Below are 7,561 nucleotides of genomic sequence, written 5' to 3' on the forward strand. Positions count from 1 at the left end.
GAGCCTACGCTCCGCGACGGGAGGGGCCGCAACAGAGGGAGGCCCGCGTACCACACAAAAAAAACAAAAAACAAAAAACCACTGGTGGGTTACTTCTCATGACCCTGTGGGTTCTGCCCGTCTCACGGAGGGGGGTCCCGTGCAGCTCGTCCGCCGGGAGCTGGGCTGCGGCCGGCGCACCCGGGACGGCCCCCCGCCCCGGGGCTCTCTCCTCGTGGGGTTCAGCCTGAGCTGAGCTGCCTGTGGGGTGCAGGACGCCCTGGCTGGGCCCGCGTCAGGTGTGCACGGCACTCGCCTGGGTTGGCCGTGCCCCTGCCTCTGGCCCATCGCGGGTCTCTGTCCCCGGGGGCTGTGCGAACGCAGGTCGACAGCGTGCAAAGCCTGTCTGCGCAGCTACCTGACACGATCTGCAGAGCAACTGTAGCCCTCACACCTAAGAAACCACGTCTCGGAGCAGGACGGGGACGAGCCTGACGTCCCATAAGGAGCGAGAGACAGACCAGGACCTGCCCTCGTGACCCTGGGCCCCGTTGCTACAGAAGCTGCTCTCGGACGAAGCTTCCCCCGGTGAGTGGATCTGATATTTGGAAACATCCGAAAGTTGCGCTGCATCTGGGCCGCTTACAAAGAAGTGGCTCAGCCGGGGAAACACCACCCGGCTAAGTGAGAAATGGGGCCGTGTTACTTCTTCTCCTGCGTGTCTCAGAGCTGGCTCCGAGTGGATGTGGACACGAGTGTGGCCTGAGCGGGTGTGCGAGTCCCCCCGTCGCTGCCGCGGGTCCCCCCTGGTGAGCACGACAGGCCTGGGGGGGGTCCCTGCTGGGCCCCGATGCTGGTCGCCAGCTCTGCATTGGGGAATTCTGCTGCTATTTATTGGTTTGCGGTCATTTTGCTTCCTTTTCAAGCTCTATTCAGAAACATGCTGGGAAAGAGGGAAGCTTTGAAATTAGAACCTTTTATCTTAAAAATTTTTCTCCCTAATGAGTCTCTCCAGTTTTTCTTTCATGTCCTTCTTGTCCTGGTGGCTGTCGCACCCTGTCATTTCCTTAAATGTGATCCATTTGTTCATAGTTTCCTTTTTTGTGCCTTCACGGGCAGGCGGTGGGCAGGTCACTTCACCCTGTGTAGGGCTCATTATTTTCCGTCTTCCTTTTTCATGCTCAGAGTCTGACAGTCACCCTTTTGATAACAATGCTTTCATGTGGCAGAGTTCAGCCTCCTACTTTCATAAGATCAGGGAGTTTAGAAACATTTTCTTGGAGCCTCAAAATATTCTATGCATTTTTCACAGCATAGAAGTTCTCGTAGGCTTAAACAGTTTGCCATTTGTTACTTACCACGGAGAATTTGGTTTTGTGGGTGTTTTTCTGTTTTGTTTTGTTTTTATAGGGTATAATTGACATATACCATTTTATTGGTTGCAGATGTACAATATAGTGATTCCGTATTTGTATATATTGTGAAATGGTGACCGTGGTAAGTCTAGCTAACGTCTGTCAACATCCACAGTTAGAGAATTTTGTTTTTGTCTTGTGGGGAGAGCTTTTAAGGTCTACTCTCTTAGCAACTTTGAAATGTACACGCAGTGTTGCTAGCTATAGCCCTCATGCTGTGTGCTGCACCCTCACGACTTAACTCATTTCACAACTAGCAGTTCGTGCCCTTTGAGTCCCTTCACACACCTTCCTCACCCCGCCACCACCTCTGACAGTCATCAGTCTGTTCTCCGTATCTACGTGCCTGGTTTTTGTTGGCTGTACGAAGTGAGATCATACGGTACCTGCCTTTCTCCGTCTGACGTGTTTCACTGAGCATAATGCCCTTCAGGTCCATCCACATTTTTGCAAATGGCACCATTTCCTTCTATAGGCTGAACAAGTAATGTTCCGTTGTGTGGGGAACACATCTTTTTTTTAATCCATTCAAACACCGATGGACTTTTAGGTTGTTTCCAGATCTCGGCTCTTGGAAATGATGCTGCAGTGAACATGGGGCGCAGATGCCTTTCCAAGTTAGCGTTGTTTTTTCTGATAAGTACCCAGAAATGGGGTTGGAGAATTTCTTGTAAGTGCGCTGGCCACTCATGCGTTTTCTCAAGGCAACAAAGGCCTATCAAGCCCCTTCTGTGTCCTGAGCACTGGGGTTATAGTGGCGACAAGGCTGACGGAGACCCAAGGGATTTAGTATTTAGTAGCCATTGCCTGAAATCTTGTGGTTTCTCAGAGTTTTCTGACAGTTGTGCAGATGGGTTGTCAACTGCTGTCCATTTTGCTTTAAGCTGGCGTCAGGAGCCACGACCGGGAACGACACAATTTTAGACAATGAAATGGCAGCAGATCGCTGGGAACTCCAAGTAGGGGCGTGAGGAAGGGCCAGCAGTTTAGTTAAATGACAGTGTTTCTTTTTTTTTTTTTTTTTTAAATAAATTTATTTATTTATTTTTGGCTGCGTTGGGTCCTCGTTGCTGCACGCGGGCTTTCTCTAGTTGCGGCGAGCGGGGGCTACTCTTCGTTGCGGTGCGCGGGCTTCTCATTGCGGTGGCTTCTCTTGTGGCGGAGCACGGGCTCTAGGCGCCAGGCCTTCAGTAGTTGTGGCACGTGGGCTCAGTAGTTGTGGCTCGGGGGCTCTAGAGCGTAGGCTCAGTAGTTGTGGCGCACGGGCTTAGCTGCTCCGCGGCATGTGGGATCTTCCCGGACCGGAGCTCGAACCCGTGTCCCCTGCATCGGCAGGCGGGTTCTCAACCACTGCGCCACCGGGGAAGTCCCAATGACAGTGTTTCAAGTGAGCAACCAGGAAATGCTTTATCACGACTCCCACTTCGAGACGAACGTTCTCTCTTCCAACAGATGGACGACAGGGTGACAGCAGGTGACTGGACAGGGAGGGGACAGTCAGTCGCCAGCAGGATACGCTGGGATGAGCAGCTGTGAGAGCTACGGCCAGTCTGCTGGACCCGCCTGCCTCCCGAGGTTTTCACCTGGCGGTTCCAGCAGAAGATCACCCCTCCCCTCCCCCTCCTTCCTCCTCAGGCATCTTCTCAGACGGCCTGTTCTGTAGGTTTACAGCACCCTCAGTGGGATGACGAGCTCCTCCGGGGCGGGAATCCTTCCTTCCAGGCCTCTCTCCACTCTGTGCCTGTGATGACGTCCGATGCTCACTGGGGCTCATTCGGTCCAGCATTCCATCAGCCCCTGGGAAATGTACCATAGCATCGTCTGTACAACCCAAGTCGCCCATAAGTAAAGGCCTTCAGGGATGTTCATGGCCACATGCTCTTGGGTGGGGCTCAAAGTCTTAAAGCTCATTCACTTCTGTGAGTGGGAACAGTATCCTGACGTGTGAATAAGGAAGATGAGCATTGCACTCAGAGGGGAGTTGATTATCCCAACTTCCTAAGGGAAGAGAACTTAGGACAGAGCCGTCCTTGTTTCTCAGAGCCCCATGTTTTAGGGCCCGTGGAAGGGAGGAGGGGGCATATGGCCTAATCAATTTGGACGGCTGACCTGGGTGTTTCAGGTCATAAACGTTTCCTTGTCCTTAAGTTGTCCTAGATTCCTCTCCATCATGAAAACTGCGTTAAGAGCTAAATGTTTCGTCTTCAGAGGTCTTGCATTTCAAATCCATTATTAAGTCTGCGGGGTCAGATGCCACCGGCAGTGACAGCACTCCTCTGGGGCTGCCGAGGGCGAGGCCGCCGTCCCTTCAGCCGGGAGGTTCTGTTGCCCGGTTCTGTCTCATTTGGGACTAAATACTTGCTGAGTGTCCTGGTAGAACTATGTTCCATTATTTACATTTGTGAAATACAGGTTTTAATTGTATTTCATGCCGTTTAACTAAATATTGACTGAAATACTAATTATTTTAAAAATTTTCTCAAAATAGTAAGTGTACACAGTTTAAAAATTCAAGTAGACCTAAAAGGCTTTCAAGAAACAGTTCAGCCCTCCACCCACCCCTCTACTTAGAGCGACGCTTTGCCCCAAAGGCAACCAAAGCCCTTCATTTCTTATAGCTCTTCTGAGAGCTACCCCGTGATTTCTACACAATGTGCTTATTCTGCTACTTCCTGACTCCGGGTTTTAGCCCCGCTGACGTTTATGGCACTTGGAGGGCTGGCTTCTCGTCGCCCTCGCTGCTCGGGCCCAGCGCCCACCCCTTCTCTCTGTCCTCGTCACTAACCCACGTCCCAAACTCTGCCTAAATACATAGTGGTTCTTTATGTTATTTTCAGCGCGCACCAAGTCACTGCTGGACCGAGCGTGCCGTTTGCACCGCCCTCGTCTTCCGACCTCCCGCCCCCGCAGCCGCGGGGACGGCGCTTCCTTCCGCCGGCCGCTCTGTGTGTCTATTGTGCGGCTTCCTCTGCCTTTTGCCACACGCCTGTCACGTGCTCGGGAGGAGCTGCTCGGGCTCCGGGACGTGGCTCCGACCTCTCTGCGCTCCATGCGTTCCTCGCTGTCCCCGCACCGTCCGCCCGGCCCCCGGGCCTGTCCGCCGCCCCCTCGGGCGCCGCTGCCCCTCCTGGGGCCACGCTTCTTCTTTGCTGTATCCCCTCATTTTGCCGAAGCACATCCTCCAGCAGTTTCTCGAGGGAGGGAAGGTGGCGGGCCGAGCGCTGCGTCCTCCTGTCACCTCGCCCCGCCTGTCCTCTCCTCTCCGCTTTGGTCTTACGAGTTGCACCGTCCCCCGGCTGTCACTGGACTGGCACCGAAGGTGGGCGTGGAGCCGAGGGCAGGAACCCCGTCCCCCAGCCCGCGGGCCCCCCAGTGCTCGTAGGGGGCGGGGGGCGCCCCGGGAGACGGGCCCTCAGTGCCTCTGGGAGGTGATGTGACGAGGCTCGTGGGCCGAAGGGACGGCCCCAAGGCCACCGAGGGGACGCCTGAAGATCAGGGCCTGGAAAGCGAGTCGGAATCAGACCGTCCCTTTCCACCCACCAGCCGACAAGCCAGCGTCTGCGAACCCGGATCAGCACCCAGAGATGCCGGGCCGCGGGGTGACCGGGACGGGCCTCGGGGAGGAGGTGAGGACAGGAGGCGGGGCAAAGGTGACGGGGGTGTGGCTCCAGGGAGGGGGAGTCACGGCAGCGGTGCTGGCGCTGGGTGCCAGTGGCGCGGGGAAGCAGTGGGTGGCAGACACGGCGGCCAGCAGGGCCCGGGGACGGCCCCTCCCCGGCTCTCACGGACCTCAGCCGGCGACCCCCCCGGGGACGGGCTGCCTTGGCGACAGGGGCGGGAGCAGCCTCCTCAAAGCGCTATTTGGAGGATTAAATAATGTGTCATAGGCAATCAAAGCACTTAATAAATATGATGGGTATTTCTTTTCGGCCTAGGAGACTCAACTGTGATTGCAAAAGACGTAGGGCGCTGGTCTGAGGAGTCCTCTTTACAGGCAGAGGAGGAACAAGGTCCTTCTTCCAGGGGAGTGGCAGGCGGTCCAAGGACAGAGCCGACCCCTGGCCTCTGTGGCGGGTCCCGCAGCGTCTGCCCTGGGCCCTGTCTGTTCCCAGGAGGGAGCCCAGTGGAAAATTTTGAGCTGCGGTGAGAAACTGTGTACGGTCTCGGAAACTGAAGATGTTCCTTTAAAAGAAAAATCAGTGCTTTTTAAAGTCAAGTGACAGCATTGACCATTATCTGCTTTTCTCTCCTGCCAGCTCTAGAGTTTTCTTGGGATATTATCAGGGCAAGTATCAGAACAATGCCCACTTCTGTTTTGTTTTTAACCTGAATAACAAATGACCAATCAGCAGATGTGGGCCAAGCAAGGAAGCTTCTCCGAACACTGGACTTCTGCAAAAAATGTAGAGGCTTGGTGGTGGTTGCTGTTTTTTTCCTTCTCTTTTCCGCAGTGAAGGTCCTTTTGGCGCTTGGTTTTCGAGCGCTACTGAAGAGTGTTTGGGAACTTGACTGCTGCGGCAGACTCCTGACATTTTTTTCTTGCCAACTGTTATTTATTATCCTGCAGAAATCAAACAAGTAAGAGCTACCTCTCCGAAACAAACCCCGAAATCTAAACAAAACACACACACACGCACCCACAGCTTTCCTATGGTTGCTGCTGCGAAACAGGATGCTTTTTAAACTTCGTGTCCACAGTGTAGCAAACACAGCATTAACCTGATTATTTGTGTCGTTGTTGATACGTTTTTCTTCTTGAAAGAGGGAGTCAAATTAAAAATGAGCATTTTGGGGTCCCCTTTTATCCACTTTAGTTTTCAGGGGTCTGGCGGGTGGGTTCGAGGGCTGGTTCCCATGTTCACTGTGTGTGGTTCACACTCCCTCCCCTTCAACCTGTCACCTGCTTCCTGCTGATTTATGACCCTCTGGCTCCCACGCATGGGGCTGTAGGGACTGGGCCGTGTGGTCTTCAGCTTTGTGCCGAGCTCGAGGTCGAGGCCCGAGGCTGTCAGTGGGGCCCCAAGGCCGTCCTCCGACCCTCTGATTCTGGGAGATGAAGATGGGCCGGCACCTGCTGGCTTGTGTTCCGGTTGGTGTGTGGGGTCCTCTGCTTGCTGTCCCCTCGTCACATGGCCATCTCCCGAAGGGCAGGGTGCCCGTCTTGTTAGTCTTTTGTCCCCGCCTCCAGCGTGTGCTCATGGATGGGGCCAAGTTGATGGAGGGGGGAGGGGGAGGGGGGAGGGGAGGGGAGGGGGGGGAGAGGCCTATTTGGGAAGACAAGACACTCAGAAATCCATCGGAGAACACGCTGCCCAGGCTGGGTGGGAAAACGCACGGAGATGCCTGCTCGCCCAGATGTGAGCCAATCCCCACCTCTCGCCCGGACTGGTGCAGTAGCCAGCTAACTTGCTGGTCCCCGGCTTCTGCCCTGATACTGTGCTCCACCCTCCATGTGGGGGAGGGGAGGGGGACGGGAGGGGGAGGGGAGGGGGGAGGCGGAGGGAAGGAGGTGGCAGCGAGTCGGGGGCCCAAGGCCTGAGAAAGTCCCTCCCCTGCCGCCGGGCCTGGCCTGGGGTTCTGATCCTCGGTCCCGGGGATGGGGGATGGCGGGGTCTGAGCTCTCAGTGGCCCCGCTGGCCGTCACAGCACCACGTGGAGGCTCCCAGGAGGGGGTCACCGGGGGGACGCGATGGGACTGGCCCGTGAGGCTCAGGGGCTCTTTCAAAGTGGAGAGTGGCCGCACCGCTTTCACCTCATGCTCCTCTCCCCAGCATTTATACGCCAAGGCCAAAAAATAGCGTGAAACAACCTCTGTCAGTGTGTTCCCCTGTTTACCGAAAGGGTCATAACCGGTGCAAAAGACCAGAGGGCGCGGATGCTCTGTGACCGCTCTCGGGCCGCAGCCCTTTCGGAAGAAGGCTGCACGAGGAGCAAGAAAGCTGCTGCTCTGATAAAAGTTAGACTGGAATTTCCATCAAGGTTTCGTAGGTGGATGCTATTTTACTAACGACCGCTCCCTCATTCCCCACCTGCAACATTCAAAACAGGTAGGGCCCGGTGAACACACGCTTGCTTGTGCGTGTGTGTGTGTGTGCACACCCGTGCACATATTTTTACGTTGCCAGGTCAGGATGGGAGTTTTTCCTATGAAACAGGGATGTTCAACA

The 7,561-nt window shown here is 55.2% G+C and overlaps 1 long non-coding RNA gene across 1 annotated transcript; it reads left to right on the plus strand.

Annotated features, from left to right (window-relative positions):
• The first annotated feature begins 342 nt into the window (after positions 1-342).
• On the plus strand, positions 343-5,537 carry LOC129392663 (uncharacterized). The gene is made up of 3 exons (XR_008618947.1): positions 343-567; positions 4,938-5,020; positions 5,330-5,537. It is a non-coding gene; the product is annotated as an uncharacterized lncRNA (long non-coding RNA).
• Positions 5,538-7,561: the final 2,024 nt, after the last annotated feature.

The sequence above is a fragment of the Physeter macrocephalus genome, chromosome 13 (assembly GCF_002837175.3).
Source record: "Physeter macrocephalus isolate SW-GA chromosome 13, ASM283717v5, whole genome shotgun sequence".
Classification (NCBI taxonomy): domain Eukaryota; kingdom Metazoa; phylum Chordata; class Mammalia; order Artiodactyla; family Physeteridae; genus Physeter; species Physeter macrocephalus.